Raw genomic sequence first — 17,263 nt, 5'->3', positions numbered from 1 at the left:
CTCAATTACGATGTGAGTAGGCATGGGATTTTGAGGAGGTGCATATGCACAGTACGAGAAAAAAAATGTCACAGTATAATCTTCTTAATATTATTTTCAACATATTTAGTCGAACTTTATAATTCATGTTATTGATTCTATAAAATCACTTTCCAATAAACTCTTTTGATGGAGACACAACTTAAATGATGCTCATTCTTCGCTTTAATCTCTAAGACCGTGATCAATTAGGCATTCAATAGTCCATAGCTGATTTGAAAATAAAGCAGTAATCTGGCAATAATGCCTTTGAGGGATGTGAACGAAATCAATCCTGTCTAGTGTGATGGCTTTCTGCATTCAAATGTTAATGTGATCATTACAGCCATCATTATGCAGTCCTCTTTCATAATTACAGAAGCTCTGGAGAAGCCCTGAATGACATAAGATCACCCAACTGGATGGAGTATGAAGAGCCAACAACATTGACCTTACGTTGAAAGGAAGCCAGATTTTATATATTTTATATATTTATATAATATATATATATGAAAAAAAATATGGCTAACAAGTTTAAATTAATTTGGTATATCAACATTATGATTGTGGTGTTACTTGAACTTTGTATTGAACCCCAAAATATTCCTCTAACTGTTTGGAGAGGTTTAGACAAGCAAAAGGAAAATATGTTTTCAGGTAAATGGAGCACTGAAAGCAGCAAGTTTGTTTGTTTGTGTGCATCAAAGTCTGCCAGTGTACATGCACGTCTCCAGTACCCATATCGCCCTCTATTTCTACAGCTGTTAGTCATGGGAATTGGCGTCCACTCCCAAACCGGCCTCGCAAGCAGGCAGGAGGGTGGCTGAGGGGTTAGGGAGGTTCTGTCATTTATCATTCCACATTCACAGCGCCGCCACCCTCCACTGTTACTATAAATACAACCAGCAGCGCCTCCATTATTAATGTGCACAGCTACTCCAGCCAATCACACCAATCTATCCTGAATCCATCATCGCAAGCTGAACGGGTCCACCTCCAGATGCCTGACTGCCTGGTTGACCCACCCACAGCTTTCTGAATAAGGCCTGCAGCTCCGCACAGGCTTTAGAAGAAGATCAACACAGGCATCCTGATGTGGATGAGGGTCTGGCTCATCCACCATAATCTCTTATAAATGGGATGAACGGATGACCGAGCACATAGTGAGGGCAATATAACTGTTCTGACACACCTGAGGACACACTGTCCCAATGCTACACTATGAGAGAGTATTACAGAAATATATATATATTTTTGGCCTCTTTTTGTGAAATATTACGATTTGTTTCCGGTTAGTCTCTTGAGATTAAAATCTCGATGTTTTCGATGGAGGCACAAAACATGACAACAATATGAACAACAAAAACAAAGGATGGTGTGAAAAGAAAAGTGACTTACTACATAAATGCCAAAATGACTGCTTAAAATATATATTTTTTGAAGAGTAAAAAGGGATCAGTTACCTGACGCTGAGCAGTCCACAGCAATATTACAGTAATATTAATACTGAAGTCTTTGGTAATTTTCACTACAATCGATAACGGAGATGCAAGATGGCAGGGGTTGCATTTGTATGAAACGAGAAAGAGCAAACAAGTGCCGGTTTTACTCGGATGAGCGATGAATAGATAATGGTGAATAATTTGAAATACCTAACAGCTGTTTGTTGAGAGTGACCAATTAGGATCAAGTATTCCAGAGAGCCACATAATAATATACATCCTGACAGAGAACGTCTATTATGGTCATTATTACAACTGATGGTTGACATTTGTGCCATATGTAATAAATCCGCAGATAACAGGTAGGTCACCGCCACTTGTTCTTAAAAAGACGTGTAAAATATAACTCAAACCAACAGTGATTGTTAAAAACTTGATGCAAGTGCACAGATGGATGCCTGTTTTCTTATAATTTATGCTGCCACATATTGCTCATCTCTTCAGGCTAATAGCTTTAGGCTTGAACACGCACCTGTTTCGGTGAAAGAAGAACTGTTCTGACTCTGTTTTTGTCATTCTCTCCTCTTCTATTTCTCAAATACAAAACCCCCACATATGCCAACACAAGAAGTCTATCCTTGTATTCTTTGCTAAAAAACACAAAACAGCAGGTTTCCATGGTCCTGGAAAAACACTTATCCAAAACTTGGCTAATTAAGCTATGGTGATACCAAATATACAAAGTTATGAGCAAGTACATAACTATTTGTTGTACACAGGAGAAAGTGCACCATACCATTACGATTTGTTTCCGGTTAGTCTCTTGAGATTAAAATCTCGATGTTTTCGATGGAGGCACAAAACATGACAACAATATGAACAACAAAAACAAAGGATGGTGTGAAAAGAAAAGTGACTTACTACATAAATGTAAGTCCTCAAGCCCATGCATGTGTAAGGGTGAGTAAAACAAAAATAAGTGACAAAATTAGTGAGCCATCACTTTAAGTGCCTAGAAAATGCACAAAAAACAGCATCACAGGTAAAATAACAGATAAACATTCAGAAACGTAACTAATTACACAAGATAACCTGCGACTCCACAATAACCATGTCAACCCAGTTCAACATTAGTCTAGAAAAGGACATGACTGACGAGTTGGGTGGCTCTGAAAGCCTATTGATCTAGTTGTTGACTTGAGCTGACACTGCCAGCGCAGCTAAGCTGAAGGTTGATTGATGGTGTGTGCAGCTGACACTGATAAACTGAGCCAAAACCGTCAGCATATGGAGAGGTACATTAGAAAGTTTAGCATAGCATGCTGCGATAGACATCTTGAGCTGTGAGCTGAAGTATGTGGCCATTAGACCTGCAGTATATGAGCAGAAACTGAAGGATAGCAGGCATGCATCACTGCCCTTCAACAAGCTATTCATCAGCTAATGCAGTGGATCACACACAGAGTTAATCTGTTCAGTGCAACTCTAAAACACGCTCCTAATAAACAGACCGGATGGCGTCATTTGCCTTAATGGCATTCAGTCTCGAGGATCTACATGGTTGAGCCATAGCCATTTCAGCTAACTGGTATTCTCATCAGAAGCGTCAGCTGTGTTATACTACTGAAGAAGAGCAAGCATTGGAGGATTAATACGGGTTTTGTGTGCAACTGTATGATTTTGCCAACAATGCGATTTTATGCCGAAGTATTCATGAGTAATGGATTGTTTCCTGTCTTCATTAAGCACGTCTCAGTAGCATAATCCCTCTGAATGAAGATGAGCACTTCTTAACCACACACACTTCCATAGCTCATTCTCCATTGCAGGTAACAAAAACATGTTTGCCCATTTGCCTGACATAGTTTACTGATGAGACTGAATAGTATTATGCACAATAGATAGGGCATTTGGTAAAATATTTGCACCCTTAAAGGAGCCGTATGTAAGATTGTGGCCAAAACTGGTACTGCAATCACTTTCAAATTACTGTAGAGCGGTGTATCCCCTCCCCCCCCCCCCCTGACTCGAGGTTGCCAGATAGGCTGTAGGATCCAGCAGGAACGTAGGCTGCTACGTAGCTGCGGTAACTAGAGCAGAGCTGGCAACCCCGATGCCGAAACACTACTGACTTTGTGATTGGTAGATAGGTGGAGGGTGGCGCTTCAGGCCAAAACACAAGATGACAACATCAGACTCAGTTGAGGGCTGCAACTTCACTTTTAAAATGACAATATCCTGGCCGGACTACTGTTGTCAGTGATATATAAGTATTTGAAATGAACATGATTTCTTAATGTCTACACTGTAAAAAAATTCTAACCCTCCCAAATCAAAAATTTCAAGTGACCGATAACATCTAAATTTTTCAATTGGCCCAAGTGAAATTCTTGTTGCAATAGTCTGTTAACATTGGCTCAATGGGAAATAATACGTCAGACTAATTGAAAAATGTAGATGTTATCGGTCGCTTTAAATTTTTGACTTGGGGATGTAATTTTTTTTTACAGTGTAGTGACATATCAGGGCCATTTTATGATTAATTGAAATACATTTCTTACATACAGCTCCTTTAAAAAGCTTTGAAGGCTGCTGACATCAGTTATGTGAATAAAAGTACTGGACGCTGCATTATGAAGGCAGTCAGCGATGGTACATTTATTTAGCAGTGGTTCTCAACCTTTTTACTCCAAGGCTCCCCTTTGTCCACAACTATGTTAGAAGGCCCAACACTCATTTTCTGTTAAGTTTTAACAGCTGAATGTATTTCAAGCCTCATTTTAATGAATTTTCCAGTGATCATGATTTACTTGATAAGAATTAGGGATAAGGTTTATTTAAAAATATTTTCTACTCACAATTTCTGCCTGATAAAATATTTTAGAGTTTGGCACAAGTAGAAAAAAGTATAGTAATTATATACTTTTTTTTTTTTTAAGTTACGTTAAGATTTTATTAATTTACAGGGGTTTTCTATAGAAATTAGGCTACATTATATGACAGTGGGAGCCTTGGTTCTTCAAAGAAAAGAAAATTTGATTAAGAAATATCCTGATTTTTAATTAGTTGAGAACCACTGCTATAGATTATACTATTATTATAAAACTATGGCTCTCAATAAATTCAAGTCGATCATGAATGATCTCATGATTTCTGTCTTTAAAAAGTAGCGGGGAAACAGTAATGTAAATGTATTTGTAAATGTAAATGATGTAAATGTACGCTGAAATTTAGATTCCCTAGCAACCCCCTTACTGACCTCAGTTTGAATACTCCTGGAATAGGGCATTAAATGCTCCTAAGAGTCATCTAACTGAACCTTAACATCAACACTTGATAAATGTGCATAAGCAGCAAAACCGTCCATAGAAAAGTATGGGGCGTAATGCACTGCCACGGCAGAAACTGCTGTTCTGGGCCAACTGGCTCACCACCACTGCTTGTGAGTCTAAAAATAGCTGTACTTTGATGATGCACTGGTGACTGCTGGGAAAATTCGTGCCCCACTCCCCCTCTTTTGCTGCATCCCTCTTCCCCTCTCAATGGTGCAATTAGCTCTAATACACCGGGATCTGGTCCACAGAAGAGCAGGAGACTCCGGCCAATCATTCAGATCAATTGGTATGAATGAGCTCATCCTCATGCAGCGAGCGGGAAGGAAGGAAGGGGTACGGCAGCATGCGGCTGCATTACTGCAACAATATATCTCTTGCATTTGCAGCGAAGCAACGGGAGAAGATGGAGAGGGAGCGTCAGGAAGAGAAAGAGAGAGGGGAACAGAGTTTAATGCTGTCCTCTGAGATTCAACAAAAGGATTATGTTCCACTTATGTGCATGCACATGCTCAACCACTGTTGTGAGAAACACCCATATGCCCTGTGCTCACACTGATGCAGACACGATCACATGCTGGCTGTGCTCGAGTTTCCAAAGTGCTAGACCAATCTCAGCAGCAGGACTTGTGTTTGGGTCACAAGGGGGAACAGCTCTGTCAGGGCAAGGGGGATTTGGCAGACCACTCCAGTTCTCCAGTTCATAGCCAGATAAGACCAGAGTGCATGACACTTGTCTCTAGTATGACACATGCTCCAGCAATCATAAACTAGACAATCTGAACAACATCAAACTCTGTTGCTGAAAAGACCATGCTTAGACCAGCATAGTCCTGGTTTTGTGCTCATTAGCTGATGTACCAGCACTGTTATGCTATTTACCTGCGACTCGTCCTGGTCAACGAGAATTATCTTTTTTTTTTTTTTTTTTTTTTAAGATGTTTGACCCAGGAAGTTTGCTGGTTAAGATAGAAAAAAAGAAAAAAAAGAAAAAAAAAGTCTGCTGGGTACAATAACAAAACAGCATCATATTCTGATGAACCATAACAAATGCATAATCAGGTCACTTTTTCCATGTAATTTAAAGAGTAAAGTAATATGATACATGATACTTAAATTAACACCATAAAACCAGAGTTACTATATTTCAAATAAATGCCAATTTCACTTTTGCCAATATTTAATTTATTTACTCACACATACAATTGAAAACTTGCTACTAAATGAAAATAAAGCTGAGTGCTTTAGTCAAATCTTGTACTTGTTATTTGCAGTAGACAAAATAACCTCAGCGCAGCGGTAGATCTACTCTGTCCTTGAGCCCACAGGTACGACCGGCAAAAACCTTGCCTTTTTCGTGACAATCAGTGTGCACTTTTCGCAGTATAGCCTGTATGTGATGCAAAATGGTCAGGGATGAACACACACACACACACACACACACACACACACACACACACACACACACACACACACGTAAGCCAAGTAAAGCACTTATACTTTGGTGGAGGAAGAGTTTAAGTCAGCTGTCAGTGATAGAAAGTTACACAAAAGTAATAATGCAACAACTTAAGTAAGAGCAATGTAATATTGGCATGCGTTAGTTTTACAAGTAACTTCCCAAAACAATAGTCATCAGCCCGTACGCCAAAGAGAGACACACTCAGGGCAAAAGAAGGAGAAACAGATGGAAAGAAGGAAAGAGGAGAGAGTTTGGGCAGGTGAGAGAGAAAGGACAGAGCTGAAGTAGGCCAGAGCGCAAGGGAGACTGTCTGTCCCAGATCAGTCCTTTACCGCGAGCAGAATGAGAGAGGGAGGAAAAACGTGAGCGGAAGTGCGTAAAAAGACTGGGCTAAATCCTGAAAGCTTGATCTATCCCCCCCAAGAGCCTATACAGCAAATATTAGAGGAGGGAGAGATTTCACCATCTTCAACTGATGGACAAACACACAGGGAGGGAGAAGAGGACGAAAGGGCAAGAAAAACTCACTCGCTGTACAGGGGACGAGAGAATTGAAAGTCCACAAAGTGAAGACTAGGAGGAGGAGGAGTGGTCAGGAATAGCAAAAAAGACCGGATGGAATGGAGAACAAACATAAGCTGGCAAGGTAGCGCCCACTGCCTAGACTCATCAGCTTAGACATGCAGGCAAACGTGTCATTAGAAAACACTTATTAAAGACATAACATTAACCGATTGCATGTTTTTAACTTCTCATTTTATAGGACAGCGTGAGAAGAACATCAAACATTCATCACAATTGTCCCGTGTTGTGTCATCAGGTTTTCCACACCTTCAGTATCATTTATGCGAGTGTGTGATCATTTATCTAAGCCTGTTAAAATGGTTTGAGCAGTTACTATGTTAAGATGAGAAAATTTCTCAACAAAAAAAAGGAGATCTTTGTGCTAAGCATAATGAGAGAAGAACTACAAAGAAAGCGGTGGTTTTCTCACATCTCTAAATGAAGACATGAAAGAGGCAATACACACAAACATGAAGTAATTGGAAAGAAATACTTTCACTCTACACATTAGGGATGATTCAGGAGGGTGGATTGTATACTTGCGGCGGTACTCTCACACACCAGTAGTACTAGTATCCCTTTTATTTAACAATACTTCATTTAAATTGTTCAAAAGTGACAGTAAAAACGTTTACAATGTTACAATTCATTTATATTTTAAAGTCAGCATGAAATGGAAGTTTCCGACCGTCTTTTCTTCCCTATTGTGACGCATATCTGAGTGAGCTTCTCAAACAAGAACAAACATAGGGCGTTTTTAATTGGATCGTGGTTTGCTATTGCTGTGATCTCATGTGAGAGCCAGATTACTTTCACATAAAAAATCATGTCATCAGAGAAGAAAAGAGATGTCTCTGCAAGAAGGAGAGGAAGTTATTTTGATGAAAGATTATGAGGGCACAGGAATAAATGAAAATAATGATGTGCATGGATAAATCATTTATAATAAATACTGCAATATTCCATAAAAAAAAGGAAAAAAGGGAATACAATAAAAAAACAGAAAATAGTTATTTTAAATTGTAATAATATTTTACAATATTACAGTTTTTACTGTATTGTTAATCAAATAAATGCAGCCTTGGTGAGCATAGGAGTTTTCTTTTTTTGTGTATGTGTGTGTGTGTATATGTATATATATATATATACTCTGGACACGTTCATGTGTATGCATGAGATGGAGAGGGCAATGCAGATGAAGGGAGAGGCTGGGTTTTCCGGAGCATTGAGCAGAAGGGTGTCAGTGCCGTTCTAGTTTCCCAATTTATCAATGGCCCGTTCAATGTGGCTAATTTTAACTCCCTTTGTGTGCCTTTGTCTGATTATCCACTCTGTCATCCTATCTCATTTCCCCCCCCGAAGCGAACACACTACACCGGAGAGACTCTGTGTGTATGTGTATGTATGTGTTTGGGGAAGACGGGGAGAGAGAGAGAGAGAGAGAGAGAGAGAGAGAGAGAGAGAGAGAGAGAGAGAGAGAGAGAGAGTGGGAAAAGAGAGCGTGTGACAGTTGTGACAACGTGTGACTGAGGAAGAGATGTTTTATTACAAGCTATGTTGGCAACACATTCTGCCCCAATATCTGTGCCAGGAAAACATATTGGAGAGCTTTTGTTTCTCAGCCCATTTACAAATTAATAGTTTTTTATGCTGTTACGCATCAGTTTAATTTCATATTATATTTGTGAGGAACTTCTCTTTACAATACATAATTTTCCCTCAATTTTCTCCACAACAAAAAAATAATGATAATAATTTTCTTATTTTTTTTCTTAATCATTAGAAGATTATTTGTAGTTTTAAGCATAAATCTTACTAAATTTAGTCCTTTAAAACATACTCTGAAAAACAAGTCTTATTAGTTTTAAGAATATTGTATTATTTTACTGGAAAATAAATATTTTTTGGGGGGTAATTTGTCTAATTATTGCCTTTATACTCAGCATAAAAAAAACTCATGTTCTTCATCTTTATCAGCTGGTAGAGCTAATTAAACAGAGGTTCTTTTGTCTTTGGCTTCATTACATATTATATTCCCCTCCCCATGTTCTCTCTCTTTCTCTCTCAATAACTAGAAATACATACATCATGTAATTACGGGTGACCGTAAAGACCTGCAACAATTTCCCTCTTCTGTGCAGACAGTGTTTAAGAGGAGGATAAACACAAGAAATAAAGGCTTCTAATAATAGATTCAGCAGATAATGGCAGGGGAGAGTCCCAAACCAAATCCACTCACACTCCCTGTGCAATGACACACGTAGACACACTGCCTCAAGATCGCTTCACATCTGTGCAGAGGATAGAATGTTTTCTTGTGTGCCACTTCTAGCCTAAGAGATGAGGAGTTTGCTATCTACTTGAGGGGCATTCAGTGGGTTGTCTGAGCACCAGTTTGTGTCTGTGGGCGGAGAACAATCTGTAGCAGAAACTGTAATTAAGGAAATCGCCTGAACGTACCTGGACCACTTACTGTATATTCACAACTTTTTATATTAAATATTAATCTTGGATAAATGGCATGTACCAAATAAACAATGAATGAAAAAAAAAGAAAAAAAGAAAGTTCACTCAAACTCTCACACTGTTTCAAACAGGTATTCCCATATAACCTGCTTTCCATTTTCATTTACATGCACTTACATTTAATGAACACCGAAGCTTTTAAGCTTTAAAAATGTTTCAAAGCATCATAAAAGTGGTCCATATGACAATGTGTGCAATATTCTGCATCATCTGAAGTTATGCAATATCTCTTTGCGATGAAAACACAGATATATTTAAGCTGTTATTCACTGAAGATTTGCTCTAGCTCTCCTTGCCATGTTTGTGGATTCATGAACAAGTTGAGTCAGATCAGTTTTAATCAATCATTGAAGCGTATCAGAAAACCCTAGCTGAATGTGAATAATAAAGTGAATACTGATCTAAATTTTGGTCTGTTCTGACACAGAAAGCTATTGTGTGGCTTCATAAGACTTGGGTTATAGTGCACTAGTTGTGTGGACCACATTAATGCTACTCTTATGGGGCTTTTCTGGAGCTACAGTTCAGTGTAATTGCATGGAAAAGAGTGGCTGGCATAATATTCTATATTCCACCTTTTATGCTTCACAGAATGAAAAGTCAGAAGAAGAAAAAAACCGACATGAGAGTGAATAATTGACTGTTGAAGTTTCTTTACTTAAAGCCTATATGATGCATTATAAAAGTATTTTTAATGCATTAATTATGCTTTGTAATGCAACTTATAAAATGTTGTATGGTCACTTGAATCATTCTTACCACAGATTACAGTACTGTATGTAACACCTTTAGAAAGCATAATGATCTAAAAACATGACAAACAACCAATTTTAGATGTAACCAGGAATCTCCAAACATTATAATGCATCTTAACTTATTTATGAAAAGATTTAATGCATTATAACATAAAGGCTTTAAGTAAAGTGTTATCGAAATTTCATTTTGGGTGAACTATCCCATTAACAGCAAATTCTGCATGCATTGCATATGCTTACAAGAAAGAACGACAAAAAGCAGTGAACAGAAAAGAAAACTAACGTGGCATTTAAGAGCAGCAATCGCATGAGAGAGCTGCCATGCTTGCAGATCAGTCCGTTAGCCCTGCTGGGTGAGTAAGTCTGCATGCATGCCAATGTATGTGGGTGGGTGTGTTTCAGGGAGTGACATACTGCATATCAGTCTCTTCCCTTTAAAATACAGAGGAGAACTAGCATATTACACTCTGCACAAGGAACTGATTTATATTCACTTGTAATTTTATCATTATGATCTCTTTCTGTGCCAAGCTCTTTCTCCCGCACCAACTCACATATATATCCAGAAAAACTTACTATCTACTGATCCATTATCATGCACCTCCTGTTTTAATCGAACCTCAGCATATTATGTCTCTTTAATAGAGAATCAGATTCCCCTGTATACGAAAACACACGCCGTTGCAGCCAAAATACAGATAATGAGCAACACCAACCTAGCCTGATGTCCTCACATCATTCACTGCCTACAGCAGATACAGCCTCTGTTTCCCAACAGCTCATATTTCCAGATCTGAATGGTTCAACTTTGAATGGCTCCTCTTAAAGCCCTCTTCAGGATCCATTCAGCTCTCATCCTCTGCACATTTGAACCAGTCTCCCGTTCCATGCATCACCCCGGCACAGGCGTGAATAGAAATAAGCCCCACTTACTGTCTTACTGTGGTTGCCTGTATTTGTAGATCCCTCCTTTGTAAATGGAGAGAATGACAGCTGTTATAAACGAAGGGGAAAATCCAGCAGCTGGTAAAGAAACGGGGGGGAAATACAACAACGGCAAAAAGAGAAGGAGAGGAGATAGAGAAGGCAGATAAAGCAACAACAAAAAAGAAAGAAAAAGGAAATGGAGGAAAATAAATCACCGTGGCAACAATTAAGCCTTTGGAAATTACATTTTAGAGTGTGTCCTGCGAGCCGGTGAGCGCTGGGAGCCAATGCATATCCTCAGCGGGCAGACACCGCTCCAGTGGCCGTGCAATAGTAACACTTCTATTTCCTCGGTTCTGACAATCGATCTCAACCTCTCTCTCTCTCCCTCCTCCCTCCTTTTCTCCCTGCCACGTTCAAACAGCCCCAATCGCTCGTTCTCTTTCAGCTGGTTGGTTGGCTTCATTCCTCTCTCATCCTCTTGTTTCCCTCCCTCCATACCTGCCTTTCTCTCTCTCTCTCTCTCTCAATTGCTTTTGCCCCTCCCCCTCTCCTCCGCTGTCTTCTCCATCAGAACCCAGATACAAGACAGACCCCTCCTTCCTGCACTCCTTCTCTCCAGCTTTCTTTGATGTTGAGAGGAGTTGTAGACTCTTAGCTGAGGACAAAGAGGAGACGTCTTTGACAGACTATAGTAGTTGCTGAGAATGGCATGAAAGTAGGGGAGAGATGAAATAAAAAAATATATAAAGCATGTAAATGTCTAATATATTTTCTGTAATTAGCGATGCCCAGATTGCCTAATTATTAATGAAGAGAAAATATATTCAAGAGCACCAAAAAAAATGCCACATATAGTGTTTCATAAAAATTGGATTTTAATTTGATAGATTTTCAATATTAAAAATCCTTAGAGAGGATACTTCACTGTAAAAAAAAAAATACATCCCCAAGTCAAAAATTTCTAGTGACTGGTCACATCTAAATTTTTCAATTACTCTGACGTATTATTTCTCATTGAGCCAATGCTAACAGACTATTGCAACAAGAATTACACTTGGGCCAATTAAAAAAATTAGATGTGACCAGTCACTAGAAAATTTTGACTTGGAGAGGTTAGACATTTTTTACAGTGTTCTTGAAAAAGGTGCTGGTGCCCTTCTAATAAAGGAAAATAAACTGAAATAAATAACAGAAATGCATTTAAATAAAATAAATTGATTGAAATTCATATAACCCCAATGGGTGTAATAAGACTTTACTTTTTTTCCAAAAACTTTCAAAGGTTTTAAAAGCCTCACAGACAGACGGATCAGGGTAGAAATAGAAAACTATCCAGGATGCCATTCATTTCTTTGAACTGAAATTCCACTTCATTCCATTCCAATTCAGCTTCCTGTACGGGTGAATCTATTTCAATTTAAATTGTCACTCACATCGACTCATCAACTAAAAAGTGAGGCAACTCTTCTGAGGTCTGAGGTGTTTCTAAGCCCTGCTGTCAATACCAGGTGTAAAAAGGGTCACATATATCTGTGATTGGCTGGCTCCATGTTCAGCTAGGTTAAATGAACATGAAGTTTGTGTTGTCACGTGTGAAGGTGTGATTACATGTGCATGAGATCCAATTCATAGCACATCAGAAGATCATGATTCATGACTGAAAATCAACATGTGTGACAAGACAACTATAAAATTGTTTGACATGGACTGTATATCAGTTTGCAAAACTGTGATGATTCACAACAAATTAAACTTCAACAATGCTCTTACTTTGTGGTCAAGCAGTGCAGTAGTGAACATATTCGCTATTGTCACAATACAAATCTTTCTCCACTGCAAACGTTTGTCTTTACAACAGCTCCATCACTTCCTTTTTATGTTTCCTGCTACTAGGGTAATATTTCTCAGGAAGTCCCTCTATGGTTCTTCCTTCAGCATTAAATTAATCATGCTTTTAACTTCCATCTACAAAATCCTTGCTCCATTTTCATCAATTGTTGTTATCAAGCTTTTATCAATCCTACCATTTACTTTGCTTTATAGCACTAGGTGCTTTGTCTCTGAAACTACTCATCCATTATCTCTACTAGCCGATTCTTTCAAACCATCTTCTTCTTCGAGACTGATATATAACACTTCCTTGTCTCCCTTTTTGTTTGATCACACAACCTCATAATTAAGTTGTTTTACACCAGTGGCTCTAATGAGTCTGACTTTACCATCTTAGTCCGTAACATCCAAGCTCTTAAACTTAAACCCCTCACTAAGATCACCTCCAAACCACATTCAAAAATACTTAATATCATTGCGTTTATGTAATTGTATATTATATCAACGCCAACGGTCTTTGATAATACTGTCTCCAGCAAACATAGACAAAAAAACACTGAAAAGAGATAGCTTACAAACAACGTTACAGAGCAGAGGCCGTTTCATAAAAGACGCTAAGAAAAGCGGGGATTAAACTCCAACACCTGATTTGAATGAACATAGCCTAACAAATTAATTTGGGCTAAACCGGTTTCATAAAAGGTCATTGAAGTTCATGCAATCCCACTAATTTGATCCAGGTTTATCTAGTCTAGATAACTGCGTGTGCACGCGTTTCTTAAGTAGCCCCATAGGTTGATCATGGATCAAATCGATCCACCATCAAACAGCACATATTTGAAACATGTTTTTTTTCCTCAGTGCAAAACTTACATCAGAGGTTTAAAGTCCAGGTTCAGAAAGTAAAAGTCCTCCTCAGTATTTTGTTCCAATCACCTGGATTTGCTAATTAGCACCGTTTTTCAGCCAGGAGATAGTGTAATCAGCTGGCTGAGTTCATGGGTGGAATAAACATATGGCAGGACTTTTACTTTCTGACCCCTGGACTTTACACCTATGCATTTCACAGGTATATTCTCCATCTGTAAATGTTGGAAAGAAATATCTTCTAACTATATTCATTCTGGATAAGTTGCGGTGAACTTATAGCTCATTACACATTTTATTCTTGTAAAATAAAAAATAAAAATTTGAACAGAAATAATTAATGGAAGAAATTAGTAAGAAACCAAATATAATAAAGGTACAAAATATAGTTTTCGGTATAGGACCTATGCTACTTAATAAAGATGAGTTATACTTGTTTAGATTACTGAGAATTACAGCTTTTAAAACAATAAAACATTTTTGGAGAAAGCAACAATCCCCAGTTTTGAATGATTGGTTAAATTTAGTCTCTAAAGTACACTATGGAGGGGATAACATGAAATTAAGAACAAAAGTATACATTTGGAAAAGATATGGGGAACTCTTAAATCAAAGGAATGGGTAGCCTATATATTACTTGAATTACCTTATTTATATATCCCTCCCTCCCTTTTAATTATAGTTATTTATTATTTTATTTATTTAATATTATTATTATTTGATATTTCAATAATATTACTTGAATTACTTTTTAAGAATTATGTGTCATAAGAGTTTGATATAAATATGTGAATTTTACATTTTTTATTTTATTAAATTTTTTCATGTGTAAAAGTGTCTAACTACTTATTGTTATTGTTCTAATTATGTGTTTTGTATGTGTTGGTGGTGGGTATAATCACAAAAGCAAAATAAAGTCAAATGAAAAACACGGAATAATTATTGGGGAAAAAATATTATGTCTTTAAAGGAAATGTCAATTTGTATAATTGTGTTAAAGGTGTTTGAATTGAAATACATATATATATATATATATATATATATATATATATATATATATATACACACACATTTTGCTTAAACACTTGTTGTTGGACATTAGATGTGCCTTATTTAGAATTTTAAACCTACAAGTAAGTGTATTTTTATGATAGCAATAACTGTAAAGTGATTTTAATGGGGTAAATCAAATGTAGGCTAAGATACTGTAGTCCACATTTAATGTTCTTCTTATAACCATAAAATGTACAGCTGCCAAACAAAATCAGAGACAATATATTTACACTGTATATAGGCTACAATGATAAATTATACAAGACCTACAACTGTGTTCAATTATATTGTATAATATCAATTGTTTATATTATATATATATATATATATATATATATATATATATATATATATATATACATATATAACAACGTTAACAAACATTTCATTTACAATATAATTGAAAACATCTGTAGGTCTAAATTGTATACTTTATCATTGTAGCCTAATTTGTTGATTGTCTGCATATTGAATATTTATTTTTGGACTGATAATGGTTAATAAAGTCAAATAATAGTATGGGAGAGTGTCAGTGGTATTATCATCGTGTTCCTGGTTGTCCGTGTTAGAGGAACGGTGTAACAACTCAGGCTTATTAGCCTGACAGTTAGCCTGCCCTGGACCAGGTTCATTTCCCAGCATAAGTTGCCAGAGTAACTGAGTTTGAACTATTTTAAGTTTGCTTTATGAAACAGAATCCACCTACAATAAGTCTGACTAACCAAACTGGCTTCTATTCTAATCTTGTTTTATGGAACAGCCCTCAGGTAGTAAAATATACAATTTTGTGCTAAATTGAAACTTTCTGGATCGATTTCATTCTATTCCCACACTAATACTGGCAGCTTGTCAACATCACCAGTTTCAAATTTAAAGTTCTCTTAGTGAGGTCGCTGGCCCTTCATGTAGAAAGAGATAAATGTTACACTTTTAGGGGCCGTTCAGACACGTTTTTCCATTACGATGCGCTACTTTTCCATTCTTTTTCCAGAGGTTTAAAGTCCAGGTTCAGAAAGTAAAAGTCCTCCTCAGTATTTTGATCCAATCACCTGGATTTGCTAATTAGCACCGTTTTTCAGCCAGGAGATAGAACTAATTAGTGAAATCAGCTGGCTGAGTTCATGGGTGGAATAAACATATGGCAGGACTTTTACTTTCTGACCCCTGGACTTTACACCTATGTAAACACGTGCTAGATGGACATGTATAACTGACAATTGTTGGAGTTACCATGAGGGAATACATAGAAAGGCTCATTTTGTCATTCTAAACTTAATTTTTAGTTACATTACATGTACAGAAACGTGGCATCCATCTTTTCCACATTACATGTTATTACATCACAGATGGTAAGATCCAGAAATTTGAACGATTTTTAAGTATTTAACGTATCAGCTGCTACAGTTCTCTTACATGGCATGCAGGAATCCAAGTACAGTATATGCTTGTCATATGAGCACCATTCACTGCACACTCCTATTCAACGTGATAAACAGGCATTGAAACAATCCTAAATTAAAAGCATTTGAACTTTGCTGTGGTCCTTCATGTGCAAACCCAAAGAATCATTAAAGTTCATTTTGCCATTCTAAACTCAATGTTTAGTAACATTATGTGTACAGGAAGGTGGGAGGAAGGGAGAAAGGATGGCTCAGTGTGGGAAAGGATTACTGAATAATTCAAAAAGAGAAGAAAGCACAGATGAATTAAGCAGGCTAGTGCCTGTTTCACACACAACCACTTTAAAATGGAGGATGCTACTGTACATCTCTTTTGTTGCACAAATCCATGTGTAATATTTGCCAGTGAGGAAGGCAGTGTCTTCAAAAGAAGCAAAACCTTGGGTCACTAGATCTGAGTCAATAGCATGTCGAGGTCTTTCTTCACCAGCTTTAACAACTAAAGACTGTGAGGTTTATAAATTATTACGTCTGCACCAAGAAATTCATGGTGATACAGTAAGGCTTTTGGATCATACACTGTTTTCCGCAGTGCCTCAAAGGTTCAGCCTTTTACCGCCTCACTCTCTATCCACTGCCTTGCTGCCTGTGTCCTCGTTATGAAAAAAGCTGTTCCACTTGGCTTCAGAGTTAACCCTCTGCTGACTGTTGAGGAAAGAGAAAATGGGTCATGAGTGGGGAAAGGGGATGAATAGGTGGCAAGAAGCAAAAAGAAAGTGGACAAAGGTTCAAAGAAGTATTGTGGAACGAGGAAGAACCAAAAGCACTGTAACAAAAGCAGCAGGGAGAAAGTATTTTATAAGTGTTTTTTTGAAAGGCAAAAGATAACCGGCAAAGGTAAATACTAAATAGTTTAGAGAAAGATAGAAAGACATCAGAAAGTCAGTTGATCGAAGAAAAGCCTTTTGGCATTTTGGCCAAATCAGACACTGTAGAAAATACCTGTAAGACCCATAACCTTCAAGAAATATACTGGTAGCGCTCTATCTGAGAGTGAGAGAGAGAAAATCCAAAAACAAAATAT

At 37.5% G+C, this 17,263-nt stretch overlaps 1 protein-coding gene across 1 annotated transcript in view; it reads right to left on the bottom strand.

Moving 5' to 3' along the window:
- The window catches only part of shank1 (SH3 and multiple ankyrin repeat domains 1), a 115,728-nt gene extending 104,242 nt beyond the window's left edge, over nt 1–11,486 (bottom strand). Inside the window, exon 1 of the mRNA XM_082142175.1 lies at nt 11,033–11,486. The gene's annotated coding sequence lies outside the window, so the exon portion shown is untranslated. The remainder of the gene's footprint in view (nt 1–11,032) is intronic.
- Nucleotides 11,487–17,263: the final 5,777 nt, after the last annotated feature.

This window comes from Leuciscus leuciscus, assembly GCF_965113295.1.
Source record: "Leuciscus leuciscus genome assembly, chromosome: 1".
Lineage (NCBI taxonomy): Eukaryota > Metazoa > Chordata > Actinopteri > Cypriniformes > Leuciscidae > Leuciscus > Leuciscus leuciscus.
Note: the sequence above shows the minus strand (reverse complement) of the source record. Positions and strands in the feature narration are given on the sequence as shown.